At 49.8% G+C, this 21,132-nt stretch overlaps 26 non-coding genes and 38 pseudogenes across 26 annotated transcripts; all 64 read right to left on the reverse strand.

Annotated features, from left to right (window-relative positions):
• Positions 1–90: 90 nt before the first annotated feature.
• LOC143962629 (5S ribosomal RNA) lies at positions 91–209 on the reverse strand. Its single transcript, XR_013270742.1, has one exon. It is a non-coding gene; the product is annotated as a 5S ribosomal RNA (ribosomal RNA).
• A 109-nt stretch (positions 210–318) lies between these two features.
• On the reverse strand, positions 319–437 carry LOC143963863 (5S ribosomal RNA; annotated as a pseudogene).
• A 109-nt stretch (positions 438–546) lies between these two features.
• On the reverse strand, positions 547–665 carry LOC143962452 (5S ribosomal RNA). The gene has a single exon (XR_013270694.1). It is a non-coding gene; the product is annotated as a 5S ribosomal RNA (ribosomal RNA).
• Positions 666–774: 109 nt separating this feature from the next.
• On the reverse strand, positions 775–893 carry LOC143963571 (5S ribosomal RNA; annotated as a pseudogene).
• A 108-nt stretch (positions 894–1,001) lies between these two features.
• On the reverse strand, positions 1,002–1,120 carry LOC143965883 (5S ribosomal RNA; annotated as a pseudogene).
• A 110-nt stretch (positions 1,121–1,230) lies between these two features.
• On the reverse strand, positions 1,231–1,349 carry LOC143963315 (5S ribosomal RNA; annotated as a pseudogene).
• Positions 1,350–1,458: 109 nt separating this feature from the next.
• LOC143963279 (5S ribosomal RNA) lies at positions 1,459–1,577 on the reverse strand (annotated as a pseudogene).
• Positions 1,578–1,686: 109 nt separating this feature from the next.
• LOC143968538 (5S ribosomal RNA) lies at positions 1,687–1,805 on the reverse strand (annotated as a pseudogene).
• A 109-nt stretch (positions 1,806–1,914) lies between these two features.
• LOC143968582 (5S ribosomal RNA) lies at positions 1,915–2,033 on the reverse strand (annotated as a pseudogene).
• A 109-nt stretch (positions 2,034–2,142) lies between these two features.
• Positions 2,143–2,261, reverse strand: LOC143967099 (5S ribosomal RNA; annotated as a pseudogene).
• A 109-nt stretch (positions 2,262–2,370) lies between these two features.
• On the reverse strand, positions 2,371–2,489 carry LOC143961570 (5S ribosomal RNA). Its single transcript, XR_013270501.1, has one exon. It is a non-coding gene; the product is annotated as a 5S ribosomal RNA (ribosomal RNA).
• A 109-nt stretch (positions 2,490–2,598) lies between these two features.
• Positions 2,599–2,717, reverse strand: LOC143963283 (5S ribosomal RNA; annotated as a pseudogene).
• A 109-nt stretch (positions 2,718–2,826) lies between these two features.
• LOC143968549 (5S ribosomal RNA) lies at positions 2,827–2,945 on the reverse strand (annotated as a pseudogene).
• A 109-nt stretch (positions 2,946–3,054) lies between these two features.
• On the reverse strand, positions 3,055–3,173 carry LOC143968593 (5S ribosomal RNA; annotated as a pseudogene).
• Positions 3,174–3,282: 109 nt separating this feature from the next.
• LOC143966193 (5S ribosomal RNA) lies at positions 3,283–3,401 on the reverse strand (annotated as a pseudogene).
• A 109-nt stretch (positions 3,402–3,510) lies between these two features.
• Positions 3,511–3,629, reverse strand: LOC143968670 (5S ribosomal RNA; annotated as a pseudogene).
• Positions 3,630–3,738: 109 nt separating this feature from the next.
• On the reverse strand, positions 3,739–3,857 carry LOC143972354 (5S ribosomal RNA). Its single transcript, XR_013271930.1, has one exon. It is a non-coding gene; the product is annotated as a 5S ribosomal RNA (ribosomal RNA).
• A 109-nt stretch (positions 3,858–3,966) lies between these two features.
• Positions 3,967–4,085, reverse strand: LOC143970909 (5S ribosomal RNA). Its single transcript, XR_013271799.1, has one exon. It is a non-coding gene; the product is annotated as a 5S ribosomal RNA (ribosomal RNA).
• Positions 4,086–4,195: 110 nt separating this feature from the next.
• LOC143970920 (5S ribosomal RNA) lies at positions 4,196–4,314 on the reverse strand. The gene has a single exon (XR_013271800.1). It is a non-coding gene; the product is annotated as a 5S ribosomal RNA (ribosomal RNA).
• A 109-nt stretch (positions 4,315–4,423) lies between these two features.
• Positions 4,424–4,542, reverse strand: LOC143964217 (5S ribosomal RNA; annotated as a pseudogene).
• Positions 4,543–4,651: 109 nt separating this feature from the next.
• On the reverse strand, positions 4,652–4,770 carry LOC143973481 (5S ribosomal RNA). Its single transcript, XR_013272059.1, has one exon. It is a non-coding gene; the product is annotated as a 5S ribosomal RNA (ribosomal RNA).
• A 109-nt stretch (positions 4,771–4,879) lies between these two features.
• Positions 4,880–4,998, reverse strand: LOC143963317 (5S ribosomal RNA). The gene has a single exon (XR_013270937.1). It is a non-coding gene; the product is annotated as a 5S ribosomal RNA (ribosomal RNA).
• A 109-nt stretch (positions 4,999–5,107) lies between these two features.
• On the reverse strand, positions 5,108–5,226 carry LOC143970050 (5S ribosomal RNA). Its single transcript, XR_013271721.1, has one exon. It is a non-coding gene; the product is annotated as a 5S ribosomal RNA (ribosomal RNA).
• Positions 5,227–5,335: 109 nt separating this feature from the next.
• Positions 5,336–5,454, reverse strand: LOC143970931 (5S ribosomal RNA). Its single transcript, XR_013271801.1, has one exon. It is a non-coding gene; the product is annotated as a 5S ribosomal RNA (ribosomal RNA).
• A 109-nt stretch (positions 5,455–5,563) lies between these two features.
• Positions 5,564–5,682, reverse strand: LOC143963869 (5S ribosomal RNA; annotated as a pseudogene).
• Positions 5,683–5,791: 109 nt separating this feature from the next.
• Positions 5,792–5,911, reverse strand: LOC143965372 (5S ribosomal RNA; annotated as a pseudogene).
• A 109-nt stretch (positions 5,912–6,020) lies between these two features.
• Positions 6,021–6,139, reverse strand: LOC143963288 (5S ribosomal RNA; annotated as a pseudogene).
• A 109-nt stretch (positions 6,140–6,248) lies between these two features.
• Positions 6,249–6,367, reverse strand: LOC143968560 (5S ribosomal RNA; annotated as a pseudogene).
• A 109-nt stretch (positions 6,368–6,476) lies between these two features.
• Positions 6,477–6,595, reverse strand: LOC143968615 (5S ribosomal RNA; annotated as a pseudogene).
• Positions 6,596–6,704: 109 nt separating this feature from the next.
• On the reverse strand, positions 6,705–6,823 carry LOC143967110 (5S ribosomal RNA; annotated as a pseudogene).
• Positions 6,824–6,932: 109 nt separating this feature from the next.
• On the reverse strand, positions 6,933–7,051 carry LOC143961577 (5S ribosomal RNA). The gene has a single exon (XR_013270502.1). It is a non-coding gene; the product is annotated as a 5S ribosomal RNA (ribosomal RNA).
• A 109-nt stretch (positions 7,052–7,160) lies between these two features.
• LOC143963293 (5S ribosomal RNA) lies at positions 7,161–7,279 on the reverse strand (annotated as a pseudogene).
• A 109-nt stretch (positions 7,280–7,388) lies between these two features.
• Positions 7,389–7,507, reverse strand: LOC143968571 (5S ribosomal RNA; annotated as a pseudogene).
• Positions 7,508–7,616: 109 nt separating this feature from the next.
• Positions 7,617–7,735, reverse strand: LOC143968626 (5S ribosomal RNA; annotated as a pseudogene).
• A 109-nt stretch (positions 7,736–7,844) lies between these two features.
• LOC143966204 (5S ribosomal RNA) lies at positions 7,845–7,963 on the reverse strand (annotated as a pseudogene).
• Positions 7,964–8,072: 109 nt separating this feature from the next.
• Positions 8,073–8,191, reverse strand: LOC143970139 (5S ribosomal RNA). The gene has a single exon (XR_013271729.1). It is a non-coding gene; the product is annotated as a 5S ribosomal RNA (ribosomal RNA).
• A 109-nt stretch (positions 8,192–8,300) lies between these two features.
• LOC143973448 (5S ribosomal RNA) lies at positions 8,301–8,419 on the reverse strand. Its single transcript, XR_013272051.1, has one exon. It is a non-coding gene; the product is annotated as a 5S ribosomal RNA (ribosomal RNA).
• A 326-nt stretch (positions 8,420–8,745) lies between these two features.
• On the reverse strand, positions 8,746–8,863 carry LOC143966944 (5S ribosomal RNA; annotated as a pseudogene).
• A 108-nt stretch (positions 8,864–8,971) lies between these two features.
• Positions 8,972–9,090, reverse strand: LOC143968172 (5S ribosomal RNA; annotated as a pseudogene).
• Positions 9,091–9,199: 109 nt separating this feature from the next.
• Positions 9,200–9,318, reverse strand: LOC143971173 (5S ribosomal RNA). Its single transcript, XR_013271823.1, has one exon. It is a non-coding gene; the product is annotated as a 5S ribosomal RNA (ribosomal RNA).
• Positions 9,319–9,427: 109 nt separating this feature from the next.
• On the reverse strand, positions 9,428–9,546 carry LOC143962339 (5S ribosomal RNA). The gene has a single exon (XR_013270670.1). It is a non-coding gene; the product is annotated as a 5S ribosomal RNA (ribosomal RNA).
• Positions 9,547–10,088: 542 nt separating this feature from the next.
• Positions 10,089–10,207, reverse strand: LOC143962106 (5S ribosomal RNA). The gene has a single exon (XR_013270630.1). It is a non-coding gene; the product is annotated as a 5S ribosomal RNA (ribosomal RNA).
• A 109-nt stretch (positions 10,208–10,316) lies between these two features.
• LOC143968637 (5S ribosomal RNA) lies at positions 10,317–10,435 on the reverse strand (annotated as a pseudogene).
• Positions 10,436–10,544: 109 nt separating this feature from the next.
• LOC143966216 (5S ribosomal RNA) lies at positions 10,545–10,663 on the reverse strand (annotated as a pseudogene).
• Positions 10,664–10,772: 109 nt separating this feature from the next.
• Positions 10,773–10,891, reverse strand: LOC143970260 (5S ribosomal RNA). The gene has a single exon (XR_013271740.1). It is a non-coding gene; the product is annotated as a 5S ribosomal RNA (ribosomal RNA).
• Positions 10,892–11,000: 109 nt separating this feature from the next.
• On the reverse strand, positions 11,001–11,119 carry LOC143973459 (5S ribosomal RNA). Its single transcript, XR_013272056.1, has one exon. It is a non-coding gene; the product is annotated as a 5S ribosomal RNA (ribosomal RNA).
• A 326-nt stretch (positions 11,120–11,445) lies between these two features.
• LOC143966955 (5S ribosomal RNA) lies at positions 11,446–11,563 on the reverse strand (annotated as a pseudogene).
• A 108-nt stretch (positions 11,564–11,671) lies between these two features.
• Positions 11,672–11,790, reverse strand: LOC143968183 (5S ribosomal RNA; annotated as a pseudogene).
• A 109-nt stretch (positions 11,791–11,899) lies between these two features.
• On the reverse strand, positions 11,900–12,018 carry LOC143971184 (5S ribosomal RNA). The gene has a single exon (XR_013271824.1). It is a non-coding gene; the product is annotated as a 5S ribosomal RNA (ribosomal RNA).
• Positions 12,019–12,127: 109 nt separating this feature from the next.
• On the reverse strand, positions 12,128–12,246 carry LOC143962347 (5S ribosomal RNA). The gene has a single exon (XR_013270671.1). It is a non-coding gene; the product is annotated as a 5S ribosomal RNA (ribosomal RNA).
• Positions 12,247–12,788: 542 nt separating this feature from the next.
• Positions 12,789–12,907, reverse strand: LOC143962113 (5S ribosomal RNA). Its single transcript, XR_013270632.1, has one exon. It is a non-coding gene; the product is annotated as a 5S ribosomal RNA (ribosomal RNA).
• A 109-nt stretch (positions 12,908–13,016) lies between these two features.
• Positions 13,017–13,135, reverse strand: LOC143967720 (5S ribosomal RNA; annotated as a pseudogene).
• A 109-nt stretch (positions 13,136–13,244) lies between these two features.
• LOC143970161 (5S ribosomal RNA) lies at positions 13,245–13,363 on the reverse strand. Its single transcript, XR_013271731.1, has one exon. It is a non-coding gene; the product is annotated as a 5S ribosomal RNA (ribosomal RNA).
• A 326-nt stretch (positions 13,364–13,689) lies between these two features.
• On the reverse strand, positions 13,690–13,807 carry LOC143964233 (5S ribosomal RNA; annotated as a pseudogene).
• Positions 13,808–13,915: 108 nt separating this feature from the next.
• Positions 13,916–14,034, reverse strand: LOC143964732 (5S ribosomal RNA; annotated as a pseudogene).
• A 109-nt stretch (positions 14,035–14,143) lies between these two features.
• On the reverse strand, positions 14,144–14,262 carry LOC143961964 (5S ribosomal RNA). Its single transcript, XR_013270596.1, has one exon. It is a non-coding gene; the product is annotated as a 5S ribosomal RNA (ribosomal RNA).
• A 109-nt stretch (positions 14,263–14,371) lies between these two features.
• Positions 14,372–14,490, reverse strand: LOC143970172 (5S ribosomal RNA). Its single transcript, XR_013271732.1, has one exon. It is a non-coding gene; the product is annotated as a 5S ribosomal RNA (ribosomal RNA).
• A 326-nt stretch (positions 14,491–14,816) lies between these two features.
• LOC143964508 (5S ribosomal RNA) lies at positions 14,817–14,934 on the reverse strand (annotated as a pseudogene).
• Positions 14,935–15,042: 108 nt separating this feature from the next.
• On the reverse strand, positions 15,043–15,161 carry LOC143967476 (5S ribosomal RNA; annotated as a pseudogene).
• A 109-nt stretch (positions 15,162–15,270) lies between these two features.
• Positions 15,271–15,389, reverse strand: LOC143966348 (5S ribosomal RNA; annotated as a pseudogene).
• Positions 15,390–15,498: 109 nt separating this feature from the next.
• Positions 15,499–15,617, reverse strand: LOC143965031 (5S ribosomal RNA; annotated as a pseudogene).
• Positions 15,618–15,726: 109 nt separating this feature from the next.
• On the reverse strand, positions 15,727–15,845 carry LOC143970205 (5S ribosomal RNA). The gene has a single exon (XR_013271735.1). It is a non-coding gene; the product is annotated as a 5S ribosomal RNA (ribosomal RNA).
• A 109-nt stretch (positions 15,846–15,954) lies between these two features.
• Positions 15,955–16,073, reverse strand: LOC143961547 (5S ribosomal RNA). The gene has a single exon (XR_013270495.1). It is a non-coding gene; the product is annotated as a 5S ribosomal RNA (ribosomal RNA).
• Positions 16,074–20,934: 4,861 nt separating this feature from the next.
• On the reverse strand, positions 20,935–21,053 carry LOC143964820 (5S ribosomal RNA; annotated as a pseudogene).
• Between the last annotated feature and the right edge of the window lie 79 nt (positions 21,054–21,132).

The raw sequence follows: 21,132 nt of genomic DNA on the forward strand, positions 1-21,132 counted from the left end.
AACTCTCTTGACAAAAGCCAAGGTGGTCACCTCGGGCAATCGAGAAGAAAAATAAAGCAGGTCGCCAAAGCCAACAACATAATGGAAAAAAGCCTACGGCACCTGGTATTCACAGGCGGTCTCCCATCCAGGTACTAACCAGGCCCGACCCTGCTTAGCATCCGAGATCAGACGAGATTGAGCGCATTCAGGGTGATGTGGCCGTAGGCGATCTTGCACCCTACTTACAACTCTCTTGACAAAAGCCAAGGTGGTCACCTCGGGCAATCGAGAAGAAAAATAAAGCAGGTCGCCAAAGCCAACAACATAATGGAAAAAAGCCTACGGCACCTGGTATTCCCAGGCGGTCTCCCATCCAGGTGCTAACCAGGCCCAACCCTGCTTAGCATCCAAGATCAGACGAGATCGAGCGCATTCAGGGTGATGCGGCCGTAGGCGATCTTGTACCCTCCTTACAACTCTCTTGACAAAAGCCAAGGTGGTCACCTCGGGCAATCAAGAGGAAAAATACAGCAGGTCGCCAAAGCCAACAACATAATGGAAAAAAGCCTACGGCGCCTGGTATTCCCAGGCGGTCTCCCATGCAGGTACTAACCAGACCCGACCCTGCTTAGCATCCGAGATCAGACGAGATCGAGCGCATTCAGGGTGATGTGGCCGTAGGCAATCTTGCACCCTACTTACAACTCTCTTGACAAAAGCCAAGGTGGTCACCTCGGGCAATCGAGAGGAAAAATACAGCAGGTCGCCAAAGCCAACAACATAATGGAAAAAAGCCTACGGCACCTGGTATTCCCAGGCGGTCTCCCATGCAGGTACTAACCAGGCCCGACCCTGCTTAGCATCCGAGATCAGATGAGATCGAGCAAATTCAGGGTGATGTGGCTGTAGGCGATCTTGCACCCTACTTACAACTCTCTTGACAAAAGCCAAGGTGGTCACCTCGGGCAATCGAAAGAAAAATACAGCAGGTCGCCAAAGCCAACAACATAATGGAAAAAAGGCTACGGCACCTGGTATTCCCAGGCGGTCTCCCATCTAGGTACTAACCAGGCCCAACCCTGCTTAGCATCCGAGATCACACGAGATCGAGCCAATTCAGGGTGATGTGGCCGTAGGCGATCTTGCACCCTACTTACAACTCTCTTGACAAAAGCCAAGGTGGTCACCTCGGGCTATCGAGAGGAAAAATACAGCAGGTCGCCAAAGCCAACAACATAATGGAAAAAAATCCTACGGCACCTGGTATTCCCAGGCAGTCTCCCATCCAGGTACTAACCAGGCCCGACCCTGCTTACCATCCGAGATCAGATGAGATCAAGCGCATTCAGGGTGATGTGGCCGTAGGCGATCTTGCACCCTACTTACAACTCTCTTGACAAAAGCCAAGGTGGTCACCTCGGGCAATCGAGAGGAAAAATACAGCAGGTCGCCAAAGCCAACAACATAATGGAAAAAACCCTATGGCACCTGGTATTCCCAGGCGGTCTCCCATCCAGGTACTAACCAGGCCCGACCCTGCTTAGCATCCGAGATCAGACGAGATCAAGCGCATTCAGGGTGATGTGGCCGTAGGCGATCTTGCATCCTACTTACAACTCTCTTGACAAAAGCCAAGGTGGCCACCTTGGGCAAGCAAGAGGAAAAATACAGCAGGTCGCCAAAGCCAACAACATAATGGAAAAAAGCCTACGGCACGTGGCATTCCCAGGCTGTCTCCCATCCAGGTACTAATCAGGCCCGACCCTGCTTAGCATCCGAGATCAGACGAGATCAAGCGCATTCATGGTGATGTAGCCGTAGGCAATCTTGCACCCTACTTACAACTCTCTTGACAAAAGCCAAGGTGGTCACCTCGGGCAATCGAGAGGAAAAATACAGCAGGTCGCCAAAGCCAACAACATAATGGAAAAAAGCCTACGACACCTGGTAATGCCAGGCGGTCTCCCATCCAGATACTAACCAGGCCCGACCCTGCTTAGCATCCGAGATCAGTTGAGATTGAGCGCATTCAGGGTGATGTAGCCGTAGGCGATCTTGCACCCTACTTACAACTCTCTTGACAAAAGCCAAGGTGGTCACCTCGGGCAATCGAGAGGAAAAATACAGTAGGTCGCCAAAGCCAACAAGATAATGGAAAAAAGCCTACGGCACCTGGTATTCCCAGGCTTTCTCCCATCCAGATACTAACCAGGCCCGACCCTGCTTAGCATCCGAGATCAGATGAAATCGAGCGCATTCAGGGTGATGTGGCCGTAGGCGATCTTGCACCCTACTTACAACTCTCTTGACAAAAGCCAAGGTGGTCACCTCGGGCAATCGAGAGGAAAAATACAGCAGGTCGCCAAAGCCAACAACATAATGGAAAAAAGCCTACGGCACCTGGTATTCCCAGGCAGTCTCCCATCCAGGTACTAACCAGGCCCGACCCTGCTTACCATCCGAGATCAGATGAGATCAAGCGCATTCAGGGTGATGTGGCCGTAGGCGATCTTGCACCCTACTTACAACTCTCTTGACAAAAGCCAAGGTGGTCACCTCGGGCAATCGAGAGGAAAAATACAGCAGGTCGCCAAAGCCAACAACATAATGGAAAAAACCCTATGGCACCTGGTATTCCCAGGCGGTCTCCCATCCAGGTACTAACCAGGCCCGACCCTGCTTAGCATCCGAGATCAGACGAGATCAAGCGCATTCAGGGTGATGTGGCCGTAGGCGATCTTGCATCCTACTTACAACTCTCTTGACAAAAGCCAAGGTGGCCACCTTGGGCAAGCAAGAGGAAAAATACAGCAGGTCGCCAAAGCCAACAACATAATGGAAAAAAGCCTACGGCACGTGGCATTCCCAGGCTGTCTCCCATCCAGGTACTAATCAGGCCCGACCCTGCTTAGCATCCGAGATCAGACGAGATCAAGCGCATTCATGGTGATGTAGCCGTAGGCAATCTTGCACCCTACTTACAACTCTCTTGACAAAAGCCAAGGTGGTCACCTCGGGCAATCGAGAGGAAAAATACAGCAGGTCGCCAAAGCCAACAACATAATGGAAAAAAGCCTACGACACCTGGTAATGCCAGGCGGTCTCCCATCCAGATACTAACCAGGCCCGACCCTGCTTAGCATCCGAGATCAGTTGAGATTGAGCGCATTCAGGGTGATGTAGCCGTAGGCGATCTTGCATCCTACTTACAACTCTCTTGACAAAAGCCAAGGTGGTCACCTCGGGCAATCGAGAGGAAAAATACAGAAGGTCGCCAAAGCCAACAAGATAATGGGAAAAAGCCTACGGCACCTGGTATTCCCAGGCTTTCTCCCATCCAGGTACTAACCAGGCCCGACCCTGCTTAGCATCCGAGATCAGATGAAATCGAGCGCATTCAGGGTGATGTGGCCGTAGACGATCTTGCACCCTACTTACAACTCTCTTGACAAAAGCCAAGGTGGTCACCTCGGGCAATCGAGAGGAAAAATACAGCAGGTCGCCAAAGCCAACAACATAATGGAAAAAAGCCTACGGCACCTGATATTCTCAGGCGGTCTCCCATCCAGGTACTAACCAGGCCCGCCCCTGCTTAGCATCTGAGATCAGACGCTATCGAGTGCATTCAGGGTGATGTGGCTGTAGGCGTTCTTGCATCCTACTTACAACTCTCTTGACAAAAGCCAAGGTGGTCACCTCGGGCAATCGAGAGGAAAAATACAGCAGGTCGCCAAAGCCAACAACATAATGGAAAAAAGCCTACGGCACATGGTATTCCCAGGCGGTCTCCCATCCAGGTACTAACCAGGCCCGACCCTGCTTAGCATCCGAGATCAGACGAGATCGAGCGCATTCAGGGTGATGTGGCCGTAGGCGATCTTGCGCCCTACTTACAACTCTCTTGACAAAAGCCAAGGTGGTCACCTCCGGCAATCGAGAGGAAAAATACAGCAGGTCGCCAAAGCCAACAACATAATGGAAAAAAGCCTACGGCACCTGGTATTCACAGGCGGTCTCCCATCCAGGTACTAACCAGGCCCGACCCTGCTTAGCATCCGAGATCAGACGAGATCGAGCGCATTCAGGGTGATGTGGCCGTAGGCGATCTTGCACCCTACTTACAACTCTCTTGACAAAAGCCAAGGTGGTCACCTCGGGCAATCGAGAAGAAAAATAAAGCAGGTCGCCAAAGCCAACAACATAATTGAAAAAAAGCCTACGGCACCTGGTATTCACAGGCGGTCTCCCATCCAGGTACTAACCAGGCCCGACCCTGCTTAGCATCCGAGATCAGACGAGATCGAGCGCATTCAGGGTGATGTGGCCGTAGGCGATCTTGCACCCTACTTACAACTCTCTTGACAAAAGCCAAGGTGGTCACCTCGGGCAATCGAGAAGAAAAATAAAGCAGGTCGCCAAAGCCAACAACATAATGGAAAAAAGCCTACGGCACCTGGTAATCCCAGGCGGTCTCCCATCCAGGTGCTAACCAGGCCCAACCCTGCTTAGCATCCAAGATCAGACGAGATCGAGCGCATTCAGGGTGATGCGGCCGTAGGCGATCTTGTACCCTACTTACAACTCTCTTGACAAAAGCCAAGGTGGTCACCTCGGGCAATCAAGAGGAAAAATACAGCAGGTCGCCAAAGCCAACAACATAATGGAAAAAAGCCTACGGCACCTGGTATTCCCAGGCGGTCTCCCATGCAGGTACTAACCAGACCCGACCCTGCTTAGCATCCGAGATCAGACGAGATCGAGCGCATTCAGGGTGATGTGGCCGTAGGCAATCTTGCACCCTACTTACAACTCTCTTGACAAAAGCCAAGGTGGTCACCTCGGGCAATCGAGAGGAAAAATACAGCAGGTCGCCAAAGCCAACAACATAATGGAAAAAAGCCTACGGCACCTGGTATTCCCAGGCGGTCTCCCATCCAGGTACTAACCAGGCCCGACCCTGCTTAGCATCCGAGATCAGACGAGATCGAGCGCATTCAGGGTGATGTGGCCGTAGGCGATCTTGCGCCCTACTTAAAACTCTCTTGACAAAAGCCAAGGTGGTCACCTCCGGCAATCGAGAGGAAAAATACAGCAGGTCGCCAAAGCCAACAACATAATGGAAAAAAGCCTACGGCACCTGGTATTCCCAGGCGGTCTCCCATCCAGGTACTAACCAGGCCCGACCCTGCTTGGCATCCGAGATCAGACGAGATCGAGCGCATTCAGGGTGATGTGGCCGTAGGCGATCTTGCACCCTACTTACAACTCTCTTGACAAAAGCCAAGGTGGTCACCTCGGGCAATCGAGAAGAAAAATAAAGCAGGTCGCCAAAGCCAACAACATAATGGAAAAAAGCCTACGGCACCTGGTATTCACAGGCGGTCTCCCATCCAGGTACTAACCAGGCCCGACCCTGCTTAGCATCCGAGATCAGACGAGATCGAGCGCATTCAGGGTGATGTGGCCGTAGGCGATCTTGCACCCTACTTACAACTCTCTTGACAAAAGCCAAGGTGGTCACCTCGGGCAATCGAGAAGAAAAATAAAGCAGGTCGCCAAAGCCAACAACATAATGGAAAAAAGCCTACGGCACCTGGTATTCCCAGGCGGTCTCCCATCCAGGTGCTAACCAGGCCCAACCCTGCTTAGCATCCAAGATCAGACGAGATCGAGCGCATTCAGGGTGATGCGGCCGTAGGCGATCTTGTACCCTCCTTACAACTCTCTTGACAAAAGCCAAGGTGGTCACCTCGGGCAATCAAGAGGAAAAATACAGCAGGTCGCCAAAGCCAACAACATAATGGAAAAAAGCCTACGGCACCTGGTATTCCCAGGCGGTCTCCATATCCAGGTACTAACCAGGCCCGACCCTGCTTAGCATGCGAGATCAGATGAGATCGAGCGCATTCAGGGTGATGTGGCCGTAGGCGATCTTGCACCCTACTTACAACTCTCTTGACAAAAGCCAAGGTGGTCACCTCGGGCAATCGAGAGGAAAAATACAGCAGGTCGCCAAAGCCAACAACATAATGGAAAAAACCCTATGGCACCTGGTATTCCCAGGCGGTCTCCCATCCAGGTACTAACCAGGCCCGACCCTGCTTAGCATCCGAGATCAGACGAGATCAAGCGCATTCAGGGTGATGTGGCCGTAGGCGATCTTGCATCCTACTTACAACTCTCTTGACAAAAGCCAAGGTGGCCACCTTGGGCAAGCAAGAGGAAAAATACAGCAGGTCGCCAAAGCCAACAACATAATGGAAAAAAGCCTACGGCACGTGGCATTCCCAGGCTGTCTCCCATCCAGGTACTAATCAGGCCCGACCCTGCTTAGCATCCGAGATCAGACGAGATCAAGCGCATTCATGGTGATGTAGCCGTAGGCAATCTTGCACCCTACTTACAACTCTCTTGACAAAAGCCAAGGTGGTCACCTCGGGCAATCGAGAGGAAAAATACAGCAGGTCGCCAAAGCCAACAACATAATGGAAAAAAGCCTACGACACCTGGTAATGCCAGGCGGTCTCCCATCCAGATACTAACCAGGCCCGACCCTGCTTAGCATCCGAGATCAGTTGAGATTGAGCGCATTCAGGGTGATGTAGCCGTAGGCGATCTTGCACCCTACTTACAACTCTCTTGACAAAAGCCAAGGTGGTCACCTCGGGCAATCGAGAGGAAAAATACAGTAGGTCGCCAAAGCCAACAAGATAATGGAAAAAAGCCTACGGCACCTGGTATTCCCAGGCTTTCTCCCATCCAGATACTAACCAGGCCCGACCCTGCTTAGCATCCGAGATCAGATGAAATCGAGCGCATTCAGGGTGATGTGGCCGTAGGCGATCTTGCACCCTACTTACAACTCTCTTGACAAAAGCCAAGGTGGTCACCTCGGGCAATCGAGAGGAAAAATACAGCAGGTCGCCAAAGCCAACAACATAATGGAAAAAAGCCTACGGCACCTGGTATTCCCAGGCAGTCTCCCATCCAGGTACTAACCAGGCCCGACCCTGCTTACCATCCGAGATCAGATGAGATCAAGCGCATTCAGGGTGATGTGGCCGTAGGCGATCTTGCACCCTACTTACAACTCTCTTGACAAAAGCCAAGGTGGTCACCTCGGGCAATCGAGAGGAAAAATACAGCAGGTCGCCAAAGCCAACAACATAATGGAAAAAACCCTATGGCACCTGGTATTCCCAGGCGGTCTCCCATCCAGGTACTAACCAGGCCCGACCCTGCTTAGCATCCGAGATCAGACGAGATCAAGCGCATTCAGGGTGATGTGGCCGTAGGCGATCTTGCATCCTACTTACAACTCTCTTGACAAAAGCCAAGGTGGCCACCTTGGGCAAGCAAGAGGAAAAATACAGCAGGTCGCCAAAGCCAACAACATAATGGAAAAAAGCCTACGGCACGTGGCATTCCCAGGCTGTCTCCCATCCAGGTACTAATCAGGCCCGACCCTGCTTAGCATCCGAGATCAGACGAGATCAAGCGCATTCATGGTGATGTAGCCGTAGGCAATCTTGCACCCTACTTACAACTCTCTTGACAAAAGCCAAGGTGGTCACCTCGGGCAATCGAGAGGAAAAATACAGCAGGTCGCCAAAGCCAACAACATAATGGAAAAAAGCCTACGACACCTGGTAATGCCAGGCGGTCTCCCATCCAGATACTAACCAGGCCCGACCCTGCTTAGCATCCGAGATCAGTTGAGATTGAGCGCATTCAGGGTGATGTAGCCGTAGGCGATCTTGCATCCTACTTACAACTCTCTTGACAAAAGCCAAGGTGGTCACCTCGGGCAATCGAGAGGAAAAATACAGAAGGTCGCCAAAGCCAACAAGATAATGGGAAAAAGCCTACGGCACCTGGTATTCCCAGGCTTTCTCCCATCCAGGTACTAACCAGGCCCGACCCTGCTTAGCATCCGAGATCAGATGAAATCGAGCGCATTCAGGGTGATGTGGCCGTAGACGATCTTGCACCCTACTTACAACTCTCTTGACAAAAGCCAAGGTGGTCACCTCGGGCAATCGAGAGGAAAAATACAGCAGGTCGCCAAAGCCAACAACATAATTGAAAAAAGCCTACGGCACCTGGTATTCCCAGGCGGTCTCCCATCCAGGTACTAACCAGGCCCAACCCTGCTTAGCATCCGAGATCAGACGAGATCGAGCGCATTCAGGGTGATGTGGCCGTAGGCGACCTTGCACCCTACTTACAACTCTCTTGACAAAAGCCAAGGTGGTCACCTCGGGCAATCGAGAGGAAAAATACAGCAGGTCGCCAAAGCCAACAACATAATGGAAAAAAGCTTACGGCACCTGGTATTCCCAGGCGGTCTCCCATCCAGGTACTAACCAGGCCCGACCCTGCTTAGCATCCGAGATCAGACGAGATCAAGCGCATTCAGGGTGATGTGGCCGTAGGCGATCTTGCACCCTACTTACAACTCTCTTGACAAAAGCCAAGGTGGTCACCTCGGGCAATCGAGAGGAAAAATACAGCAGGTCGCCAAAGCCAACAACATAATGGAAAAAAGCCTACGGCACCTGGTATTCCCAGGCGGTCTCCTAACCAGGCCCGACCCTGCTTAGCATCCGAGATCAGACGAGATTGAGCGCATTCAGGGTGATGTGGCCGTAGGCGATCTTGCACCCTACTTACAACTTTCTTGACAAAAGCCAAGGTGGTCACCTCGGGCAATCGAGAGGAAAAATACAGCAGGTCGCCAAAGCCAACAACATAATGGAAAAAAACCTACGGCACATGGTATTCCTGGTGGTCTCCCATTCAAGTACTAACCAGGCCCGACCCTGCTTAGCATCCGAGATCAGACGAGATCGAGCGCATTCAGGGTGATGTGGCCGTAGGCGATCTTGCACCCTACTTACAACTCTCTTGACAAAAGCCAAGGTGGTCACCTCGGGCAATCGAGAGGAAAATACAGCAGGTCGCCAAAGCCAACAACATAATGGAAAAAAGCCAACGGCACATGGTATTCCCAGGCGGTCTCCCATCCAGGGACTAAACAGGCCCGACCCTGCTTAGCATCCGAGATCAGACGAAATCGAGCGCATTCAGGGTGATGTGGCCGTAGGTGATCTTGCCCCCTACTTACAACTCTCTTGACAAAAGCCAAGGTGGTCACCTCGGGCAATCGAGAGGAAAAATACAGCAGGTCGCCAAAGCCAACAACATAATGGAAAAAAGCCTACGGCACCTGGTATTCCCAGGCGGTCTCCTATCCCGGTACTAACCAGGCCCGACCCTGCTTAGCATCCGAGATCAGACGAGATCGAGCGCATTCAGGGTGATGTGGCCGTAGGCGACCTTGCACCCTACTTACAACTCTCTTGACAAAAGCCAAGGTGGTCACCTCGGGCAATCGAGAGGAAAAATACAGCAGGTCGCCAAAGCCAACAACATAATGGAAAAAAGCCTACGGCACCTGGTATTCCCAGGCGGTCTCCCATCCAGGTACTAACCAGGCCCGACCCTGCTTAGCATCCGTGATCAGACGAGATCAAGCGCATTCAGGGTGATGTGGCCGTAGGCGATCTTGCACCCTACTTACAACTCTCTTGACAAAAGCCAAGGTGGTCACCTCGGGCAATCGAGAGGAAAAATACAGCAGGTCGCCAAAGCCAACAACATAAATGAAAAAAGCCTACGGCACCTGGTATTCCCAGGCGGTCTCCTAACCAGGCCCGACCCTGCTTAGCATCCGAGATCAGACAAGATTGAGCGCATTCAGGGTGATGTGGCCGTAGGCGATCTTGCACCCTACTTACAACTCTCTTGACAAAAGCCAAGGTGGTCACCTCGGACAATCGAGAGGAAAAATACAGCAGGTCGCCAAAGCCAACAACATAATGGAAAAAAGCCTACGGCACCTGGTATTCCCAGGCGGTCTCCTAACCAGGCCCGACCCTGCTTAGCATCCGAGATCAGACGAGATTGAGCGCATTCAGGGTGATGTGGCCGTAGGCGATCTTGCACCCTACTTACAACTCTCTTGACAAAAGCCAAGGTGGTCACCTCGGGCAATCGAAAAGAAAAATACAGCAGGTCGCCAAAGCCAACAACATAATGGAAAAAACCTACGGCACCTGGTATTCCCAGGCGGTCTCCCATCCAGGTACTAACCAGGCCCGACGCTGCTTAGCATCCGAGATCAAACGAGATCGAGCGCATTCAGGGTGATGTGGCCGTAGGCGACCTTGCACCCTACTTACAACTCTCTTGACAAAAGCCAAGGTGGTCACCTCGGGCAATCGAGAGGAAAAATACAGCAGGTCGCCAAAGCCAACAACATAATGGAAAAAAGCCTACGACACCTGGTAATGCCAGGCGGTCTCCCATCCAGATACTAACCAGGCCCGACCCTGCTTAGCATCCGAGATCAGTTGAGATTGAGCGCATTCAGGGTGATGTAGCCGTAGGCGATCTTGCATCCTACTTACAACTCTCTTGACAAAAGCCAAGGTGGTCACCTCGGGCAATCGAGAGGAAAAATACAGAAGGTCGCCAAAGCCAACAAGATAATGGGAAAAAGCCTACGGCACCTGGTATTCCCAGGCTTTCTCCCATCCAGGTACTAACCAGGCCCGACCCTGCTTAGCATCCGAGATCAGATGAAATCGAGCGCATTCAGGGTGATGTGGCCGTAGACGATCTTGCACCCTACTTACAACTCTCTTGACAAAAGCCAAGGTGGTCACCTCGGGCAATCGAGAGGAAAAATACAGCAGGTCGCCAAAGCCAACAACATAATTGAAAAAAGCCTACGGCACCTGGTATTCCCAGGCGGTCTCCCATCCAGGTACTAACCAGGCCCAACCCTGCTTAGCATCCGAGATCAGACGAGATCGAGCGCATTCAGGGTGATGTGGCCGTAGGCGACCTTGCACCCTACTTACAACTCTCTTGACAAAAGCCAAGGTGGTCACCTCGGGCAATCGAGAGGAAAAATACAGCAGGTCGCCAAAGCCAACAACATAATGGAAAAAAGCTTACGGCACCTGGTATTCCCAGGCGGTCTCCCATCCAGGTACTAACCAGGCCCGACCCTGCTTAGCATCCGAGATCAGACGAGATCAAGCGCATTCAGGGTGATGTGGCCGTAGGCGATCTTGCACCCTACTTACAACTCTCTTGACAAAAGCCAAGGTGGTCACCTCGGGCAATCGAGAGGAAAAATACAGCAGGTCGCCAAAGCCAACAACATAATGGAAAAAAGCCTACGGCACCTGGTATTCCCAGGCGGTCTCCTAACCAGGCCCGACCCTGCTTAGCATCCGAGATCAGACGAGATTGAGCGCATTCAGGGTGATGTGGCCGTAGGCGATCTTGCACCCTACTTACAACTTTCTTGACAAAAGCCAAGGTGGTCACCTCGGGCAATCGAGAGGAAAAATACAGCAGGTCGCCAAAGCCAACAACATAATGGAAAAAAACCTACGGCACATGGTATTCCTGGTGGTCTCCCATTCAAGTACTAACCAGGCCCGACCCTGCTTAGCATCCGAGATCAGACGAGATCGAGCGCATTCAGGGTGATGTGGCCGTAGGCGATCTTGCACCCTACTTACAACTCTCTTGACAAAAGCCAAGGTGGTCACCTCGGGCAATCGAGAGGAAAATACAGCAGGTCGCCAAAGCCAACAACATAATGGAAAAAAGCCAACGGCACATGGTATTCCCAGGCGGTCTCCCATCCAGGGACTAAACAGGCCCGACCCTGCTTAGCATCCGAGATCAGACGAAATCGAGCGCATTCAGGGTGATGTGGCCGTAGGTGATCTTGCCCCCTACTTACAACTCTCTTGACAAAAGCCAAGGTGGTCACCTCGGGCAATCGAGAGGAAAAATACAGCAGGTCGCCAAAGCCAACAACATAATGGAAAAAAGCCTACGGCACCTGGTATTCCCAGGCGGTCTCCTATCCCGGTACTAACCAGGCCCGACCCTGCTTAGCATCCGAGATCAGACGAGATCGAGCGCATTCAGGGTGATGTGGCCGTAGGCGACCTTGCACCCTACTTACAACTCTCTTGACAAAAGCCAAGGTGGTCACCTCGGGCAATCGAGAGGAAAAATACAGCAGGTCGCCAAAGCCAACAACATAATGGAAAAAAGCCTACGGCACCTGGTATTCCCAGGCGGTCTCCCATCCAGGTACTAACCAGGCCCGACCCTGCTTAGCATCCGTGATCAGACGAGATCAAGCGCATTCAGGGTGATGTGGCCGTAGGCGATCTTGCACCCTACTTACAACTCTCTTGACAAAAGCCAAGGTGGTCACCTCGGGCAATCGAGAGGAAAAATACAGCAGGTCGCCAAAGCCAACAACATAAATGAAAAAAGCCTACGGCACCTGGTATTCCCAGGCGGTCTCCTAACCAGGCCCGACCCTGCTTAGCATCCGAGATCAGACAAGATTGAGCGCATTCAGGGTGATGTGGCCGTAGGCGATCTTGCACCCTACTTACAACTCTCTTGACAAAAGCCAAGGTGGTCACCTCGGACAATCGAGAGGAAAAATACAGCAGGTCGCCAAAGCCAACAACATAATGGAAAAAAGCCTACGGCACCTGGTATTCCCAGGCGGTCTCCTAACCAGGCCCGACCCTGCTTAGCATCCGAGATCAGACGAGATTGAGCGCATTCAGGGTGATGTGGCCGTAGGCGATCTTGCACCCTACTTACAACTCTCTTGACAAAAGCCAAGGTGGTCACCTCGGGCAATCGAAAAGAAAAATACAGCAGGTCGCCAAAGCCAACAACATAATGGAAAAAACCTACGGCACCTGGTATTCCCAGGCGGTCTCCCATCCAGGTACTAACCAGGCCCGACGCTGCTTAGCATCCGAGATCAAACGAGATCGAGCGCATTCAGGGTGATGTGGCCGTAGGCGACCTTGCACCCTACTTACAACTCTCTTGACAAAAGCCAAGGTGGTCACCTCGGGCAATCGAGAGGAAAAATACAGTAGGTCGCCAAAGCCAACAAGATAATGGAAAAAAGCCTACGGCACCTGGTATTCCCAGGCTTTCTCCCATCCAGGTACTAACCAGGCCCGACCCTGCTTAGCATCCGAGATCAGATGAAATCGAGCGCATTCAGGGTGATGTGGGCGTAGGCGATCTTGCACCCTACTTACAACTCTCTTGACAAAAGCCAAGGTGGTCACCTCGGGCAATCGAGAGGAAAAATACAGCAGGTCGCCAAAGCCAACAACATAATGGAAAAAAGCCTACGGCACCTGGTATTCCCAGGCGGTCTCCCATCCAGGTACTAACCAGGCCCGACCCTGCTTAGCATCCGAGATCAGACGAGATCAAGCGCATTCAGGGTGATGTGGCCGTAGGCGATCTTGCACCCTACTTACAACTCTCTTGACAAAAGCCAAGGTGGTCACCTCGGGCAATCGAGAGGAAAAATACAGCAGGTCGCCAAAGCCAACAACATAATGGAAAAAAGCCTACGGCACCTGGTATTCCCAGGCGGTCTCCTAACCAGGCCCGACCCTGCTTAGCATCCGAGATCAGACGAGATTGAGCGCATTCAGGGTGATGTGGCCGTAGGCGATCTTGCACCCTACTTACAACTTTCTTGACAAAAGCCAAGGTGGTCACCTCGGGCAATCGAGAGGAAAAATACAGCAGGTCGCCAAAGCCAACAACATAATGGAAAAAAACCTACGGCACCTGGTATTCCTGGTGGTCTCCCATTCAAGTACTAACCAGGCCCGACCCTGCTTAGCATCCGAGATCAGACGAGATCGAGCGCATTCAGGGTGATGTGGCCGTAGGCGATCTTGCACTCTACTTACAACTCTCTTGACAAAAGCCAAGGTGGTCACCTCGGGCAATCGAGAGGAAAATACAGCAGGTCGCCAAAGCCAACAACATAATGGAAAAAAGCCAACGGCACCTGGTATTCCCAGGCGGTCTCCCATCCAGGGACTAACCAGGCCCGACCCTGCTTAGCATCCGAGATCAGACGAAATCGAGCGCATTCAGGGTGATGTGGCCGTAGGTGATCTTGCCCCCTACTTACAACTCTCTTGACAAAAGCCAAGGTGGTCACCTCGGGCAATCGAGAAGAAAAATACAGCAGGTCGCCAAAGCCAACAACATAATGGAAAAAAGCCTATGGCACCTGGTATTCCCAGGCGGTCTCCTATCCCGGTACTAACCAGGCCCGACCCTGCTTAGCATCCGAGATCAGACGAGATCGAGCGCATTCAGGGTGATGTGGCCGTAGGCGACCTTGCACCCTACTTACAACTCTCTTGACAAAAGCCAAGGTGGTCACCTCGGGCAATCGAGAGGAAAAATACAGCAGGTCGCCAAAGCCAACAACATAATGGAAAAAAGCCTACGGCACCTGGTATTCCCAGGCGGTCTCCCATCCAGGTACTAACCAGGCCCGACCCTGCTTAGCATCCGAGATCAGACGAGATCAAGCGCATTCAGGGTGATGTGGCCGTAGGCGATCTTGCACCCTACTTACAACACTCTTGACAAAAGCCAAGGTGGTCACCTCGGGCAATCGAGAGGAAAAATACAGCAGGTCGCCAAAGCCAACAACATAATGGAAAAAAGCCTACGGCACCTGGTATTCCCAGGCGGTCTCCTAACCAGGCCCGACCCTGCTTAGCATCCGAGATCAGACGAGATTGAGCGCATTCAGGGTGATGTGGCCGTAGGCGATCTTGCACCCTACTTACAACTCTCTTGACAAAAGCCAAGGTGGTCACCTCGGGCAATCGAGAGGAAAAATACAGCAGGTCGCCAAAGCCAACAACATAATGGAAAAAAACCTACGGCACCTGGTATTCCTGGTGGTCTCCCATTCAGGTACTAACCAGGCCCGACCCTGCTTAGCATCCGAGATCAGACGAGATCGAGCGCATTCAGGGTGATGTGGCCGTAGGCGATCTTGCACCCTACTTACAACTCTCTTGACAAAAGCCAAGGTGGTCACCTCGGGCAATCGAGAGGAAAATACAGCAGGTCGCCAAAGCCAACAACATAATGGAAAAAAGCCAACGGCACCTGGTATTCCCAGGCGGTCTCCCATCCAGGGACTAACCAGGCCCGACCCTGCTTAGCATCGGAGATCAGACGAAATCGAGCGCATTCAGGGTGATGTGGCCGTAGGTGATCTTGCCCCCTACTTACAACTCTCTTGACAAAAGCCAAGGTGGTCACCTCGGGCAATCGAGAGGAAAAATACAGCAGGTCGCCAAAGCCAACAACATAATGGAAAAAAGCCTACGGCACCTGGTATTCCCAGGCGGTCTCCTATCCCGGTACTAACCAGGCCCGACCCTGCTTAGCATCCAAGATCAGACGAGCTCAAGCGCATTCAGGGTGATTTGGCCATAGGCGATCTTGCACCCTACTTACAACTCTCTTGACAAAAGCCAAGGTGGTCACCTCGGGCAATCGAGAGGAAAAATACAGCAGGTCGCCAAAGCCAACAACATAATGGAAAAAAGCCTACGGCACCTGGTATTCCCAGGCGGTCTCCCATCCAGGTACTAACCAGGCCAGACCCTGCTTAGCACCCGAGATCAGACGAGATTGAGCGCATTCAGGGTGATGTGGCCGTAGGCGATCTTGCACCCTACTTACAACTCTCTTTACAAAAGCCAAGGTGGTCACCTCGGGCAATCGAGAGAAAAAATACAGCAGGTCGCCAAAGCCAACAACATAATGGAAAAAAGCCTACGGCACCTGGTATTCCCAGACGGCCTCCCATCCAGGTACTAACCAGGCCCGACCCTGCTTAGCATCCGAGATCAGATGAGATCGAGCGCATTCAGGGTGATGTGGCCGTAGGCAATCTTGCACCCTACTTACAACTCTCTTGACAAAAGCCAAGGTGGTCACCTCGGGCAATCGAGAGGAAAAATACAGCAGGTCGCCAAAGCCAACAACATAATGGAAAAAAGCCTACGGCACCTGGTATTTCCAGGCGGTCTCCCATCCAGGTACTAACCAGGCCCGACCCTGCTTAGCATCCGAGATCAGACGAGATCGAGCGCATTCAGGGTGATGTGGCCGTAGGTGATCGTACACCCTACTTACAACTCTCTTGACAAAAGCCAAGGTGGTCACCTCGGGCAATCGAGAGTAAAAATACAGCTGGTCGAGACAGAGGTTGCCCCTAACCTTATTGTCTCATCGGTTTGGTACCTTCTTTTCCCCCCCTTCCCCCCCCCCTTTTTTTTTTTTTATTTTTTTTTTTTAGACATTTTTAAAGCAGCCTTACCACACTACTCCCCCCCACAACACAACTGATGGCTAACATAAACCCCACATCGTCTTCATCATTGCATCCAGACGCCCTCATTGCATCCAGACGCCCCTCCCCATCTACAGCTCACTCTCTATTCCATTAACATCCAAGGTCTCAATACGCCTGAAAAGCGTACAAAATTCCTTTCAGCAATACATCACTCCAAAGCGCAGATTGTTTTTGTCCAGGAAACTCACTTTAGAGCAGATAACATTCCCAAATTATTCAGCAAACATTTTCCCACAGCCTTTCACGCTCCTAATCTAGATGCCAAATCCAAAGGTGTCTCTATTCTAATCTCCAGACACTGTCCATTCAAGGTTGATGACGTCTTGAAAGATGAAAAGGGTAGGTTTCTATTTCTAAAAGGTTCGCTTCACAACGAACCCATTACCCTGGCTAATGTATATGCTCCAAATACACATCAAGTTACTTTCGTTCGAGACACCTTCCAACACCTTTCCCTATTTAAATCCGGTACTCTCATTGTAGGCGGAGACCTCAATGTTGCCCTCAACCCCTCCCTGGACTCCTCATCTGGCACCACCACAATAGCTTATAAAACGTTACGTGCAATAAAACTGCAATTCCATGATCTTTTACTCCATGATACATGGCGAACGCTACATCCCAATGTGGAAGATTTCACCTTTTTTTCACCTCCTCACAACAAATATTCCAGATTGGACTATTTCTTTCTATCCCAAAATGAATTGTCTTTTTTGACTAAAGCAACCATTGAACCCAAAATCATTTCGGATCACAACCCAATATCCATGACACTGAATTTCCCAAATATCAAAGCACACACTCGCATTTGGCGCCTAGATAACTCACTACTAACAGATCCCGAAATTGTCCAATCAATCTCCAACAACCTGTCTAATTACTTCATTGAGAACTCCGGAGGAGACTCTACCCCAACTACAATATGGGCTGCTCATAAATGCGTTATTAGGGTGGACTTTATGTCCTTGTCCGCTTCACGAAATAAACTTAGAAAAGCTCACATTGAAGCTTTAACTAAACGCATACACACTCTGGAAAAAAAACACAAAGCTTCCCTGGCCGCGGACGTTTTAACCGAACTGACCAACACACGAGAAGAACTTCTGACGGTACTTCACAAGAAAATGAAAAAAAATTTTGCCCTCTCCCAGAAGTTCTTCTACGAACACAGTAATAAGTCAGGCAAGCTGTTAGCTAGAGCCCTTCAGGCTAAAAAGGCAACTCACACTATACACGAACTCAGAACTAATAGAGGTGATAAAATTTCAAAGACGGAAGATATTATGGACAAATTTGTCCAGTATTTTTCTGAGCTATACCACCTCCCCCTCCCTCATCAACCTAGTTCTTTGACAGATCGAGAGAATACTATTCGCTCATTCTTGCAACAATATGCCCCCACCCCCCTCACTAGTGAGGAATCTGAAGCCTTAAATGCCCCAATCTCTGTCGCTGAAACTCTTAATGCCATGACACAAATGAAGCCCGGAAAGAGCCCAGGACCCGATGGTTTCCCTCTAGGCTACTATAAAACTTTTCAAGAACACTTACTCTCTCATATGACCAATACCTTCAATCATCTCCCAATTACCGAAGATTTACCAAAAGACTTTTTAGAAGCTCATATCACCCTCATACCTAAACCCAACAAAGACCCATTATTAGTTAATAATTATCGCCCCATCTCCTTACTTAACGTGGATCTAAAAATCTACGCCAAAATTTTAGCCAACCGTATTTTGCCCCACATCCCTCAACTAATCGATATGGACCAAGTTGGTTTTGTCCCTGGTAGAGAGGCGAGGGACAACACCACGAAAGCGATTAATATCCACCACTGGCTCACCACCTCGACCACTCCTGGCTTTATGCTATCCCTTGACGCGGAGAAGGCGTTCGACAGGGTGGCATGGGACTACATGGAGGAATCCCTTAGAACATTAGGATTCCCACAACATTTATTGCGGATGATAATGGTACTCTACTCATCCCCCACAGCTAAAATTAAAATCAATGGCCGCCTGTCGAACGCCTTCTCCATCCTCAACGGTACACGCCAGGGATGCCCCCTCTCACCCCTAATCTTCATTCTCACGATGGAACCTTTACTCCGTAAACTCAGAGACAACCCGGACATTAAAGGGATACCAATTAAACACAAAACGTACAAAATAGCAGCTTATGCTGATGACATCCTACTTTTCTTGTCAGACCCCATTACCTCTATTCCCAACTTATTAAGTGACTTTAAATATTTCCAATACCTTTCTAACTTAAAAATTAATTTCAATAAATCCAAAGCTCTCAACATTTCTCTACCACCCTCCTTGGTGGCTCAATGTACTCGCAATTTTCCCTTTGAATGGGAAAGGGATTCCATTACTTACCTGGGCATACAAATCCCAGCTAACTTGCAATCCCTTTACGCTAAAAATTTTCAACCGCTACTTCTCTCTATTCAAGCTGACCTACAGAAATGGAAACTTGGTCCCTTCTCATGGTTTGGAAGAATGGCCATTCTAAAAATGAACATTTTACCAAGGATTCTTTACATGCTTCAAGCTATACCTATTACTTTGCCATCTTCCTTTTTTCGCTCCTACAATAACTTGTGTAGACTTTTTATTTGGAAATCTGGACACCCTAGAATTAGCTGGCAAAAACGTACGCTCCCCAAAAACATTGGAGGTCTAGGAGTCCCAGATCTACATAAATATTATCTAGCATGTCACTTAAATAGAATTCTAGATTGGCACTCCCACGTATCCCACAAAGACTGGGTTAGACTAGAGCAAGCCTTCTCTTGCCTCCCTTTAGACAATCTACCATGGATACATAAATCCCACATTCCACGCGAGCTTTCCAATCACCCCTGTATACAAGCCTCCCTTCTGCGGTTTCACCAAGCTTGCTCACCTCTGAAGCTGGCTCCTGCATATGGTCCACTAACCCCACTGACTCAAAACCCGGAATTTCTACCGGATATTCCTCTTCGTTCACCACACATTAATACATCTAGCCCTAAACCTAGAGCTTCTAACTTTTTCCATAAGGGCGTACTCCTTTCACATCAAAGTATGGTCTCCACCTTCCCAGAGTACAATATCCCATTCTTCAAATACTTGCAGTTGAGACACTTCTTCCAAAATTCGAAGCCTGGTGCTCAATGGCATAGAGATCTTACACCCTTTGAATCTCTTTGTGCTAGTACTGAACCTCAAAGACCTGTTATCTCCACGGTATACTCGCTCCTTTTCTCATCACACGAGATTAAATCGGACAAAATGGTGCAACAATGGGAATCAGATTTGCACCTAGATATCTCACCGGGAGATTGGGAACTGATTTATCATAATATACACAAGGGGTCTGTAAACGTCTCAACTCAGGAAAATAGATACAAAATTTATGCTAAATGGTATAGAACCCCTGACAAGATCCACAAATTCGCCACAGCGGTTCCCCCGACATGCTGGAGATGCAATAACGCGTTGGGCACTATGCTGCATATATGGTGGGAATGCCCCATACTGCAAGTGTTTTGGAAGGAAATACACAGATTGATCTCTCAAATTACCACCTATTCCCCTGATTTTACCCCCGCCCGATTCCTACTACATTATGGCCCTAATATAACCCGGAAATATACTAAATCCCTGACCATCCACCTCATTAATGCAGCTAACTTATGCATCCCGGTGCTTTGGAGATCTACTATTCCACCTACCATAGCTGATTGGACAAAAAGGGTAGACAAAATTTCGGAAATGGAAGAACTCATCCATCAGGCCAAAGATACCCCGAACATTTATGGGCAAACTTGGGCTGTTTGGAAACACTTTAGATCTTCTGGGCTAGCAGGACTAACCCAACCTACTCTAACTCACATTCCCCCTCATGTACACCACACTTCGCCTCTCCCGTAACTCCTTGGTTCTTTCGAATCTCCTTCCCCCTTCCCCCTATATTCTCCTTCCTCCCTTCCAGAGGACTACTGTCCTGTATAATTTTTTGACTTAATCATATAATGCTGTCATTGACAGGTGGGTGTTGTTAATCACTCTTATAGGAATTCCTAACCGATTCCGTCGCCGGTCACAGTCAGATCCCAGTAGGGGTGTCCGGAGATGATCTTATGCATATTAGACTCACTGATGTATAGATTATAATATTAATGTCATGCTCATTCCTTAAAATATTGATGCATTTTACGGTACTGACTTCTTCTGTAATCTATCTATGCTACCTGACCCAGTGATATCTACCCTCACATTAGGAAGGAATAACCGTTTGTTTCTTTTGCGGCTTATGTACTTTTGCAATAGAATCTATTTTATTTCATTTTATTCTATTTTATTTCATTTTTCTTTATTTGACTTTAGTTTCTCTGACCTTAGTATATTGTGTCTCGCTTCATTCTCTTCGATTTCTAAACGTAGTATTCCAACAGTTTGTCATTTTCAATATCTCCTTGACAGCCAATTGTATTTCTATACTACAAAAGTGTCTTATCTCAAATATGTAACCATTGTTTGTAACTGTTTGATAAAATTTGAATAAAACATTTTTTGGAAAAAAAAAAAATACAGCTGGTCGCCAAAGCCAACAACATAATGGAAAAAAGCCTACGGCACCTGATATTCCCAGGCGGTCTCACATCCAGGTACTAACCAGGCCCAACCCTGCTTAGCATCCGAGATTCGACGAGATCGAGCGCATTCAGGGTGATGTGGCCGTAGGCAATCTTGCACCCTACTTACAACTCTCTTGACAAAAGCCAAGGTGGTCACCTCGGGCAATCGAGAGGAAAAATACAGCAG

The sequence above is a fragment of the Lithobates pipiens genome, unplaced genomic scaffold, assembly GCF_037356315.1.
Source record: "Lithobates pipiens isolate NorthernLeopardFrog02 unplaced genomic scaffold, aLitPip1_a1.2 Scaffold_114, whole genome shotgun sequence".
Lineage (NCBI taxonomy): Eukaryota > Metazoa > Chordata > Amphibia > Anura > Ranidae > Lithobates > Lithobates pipiens.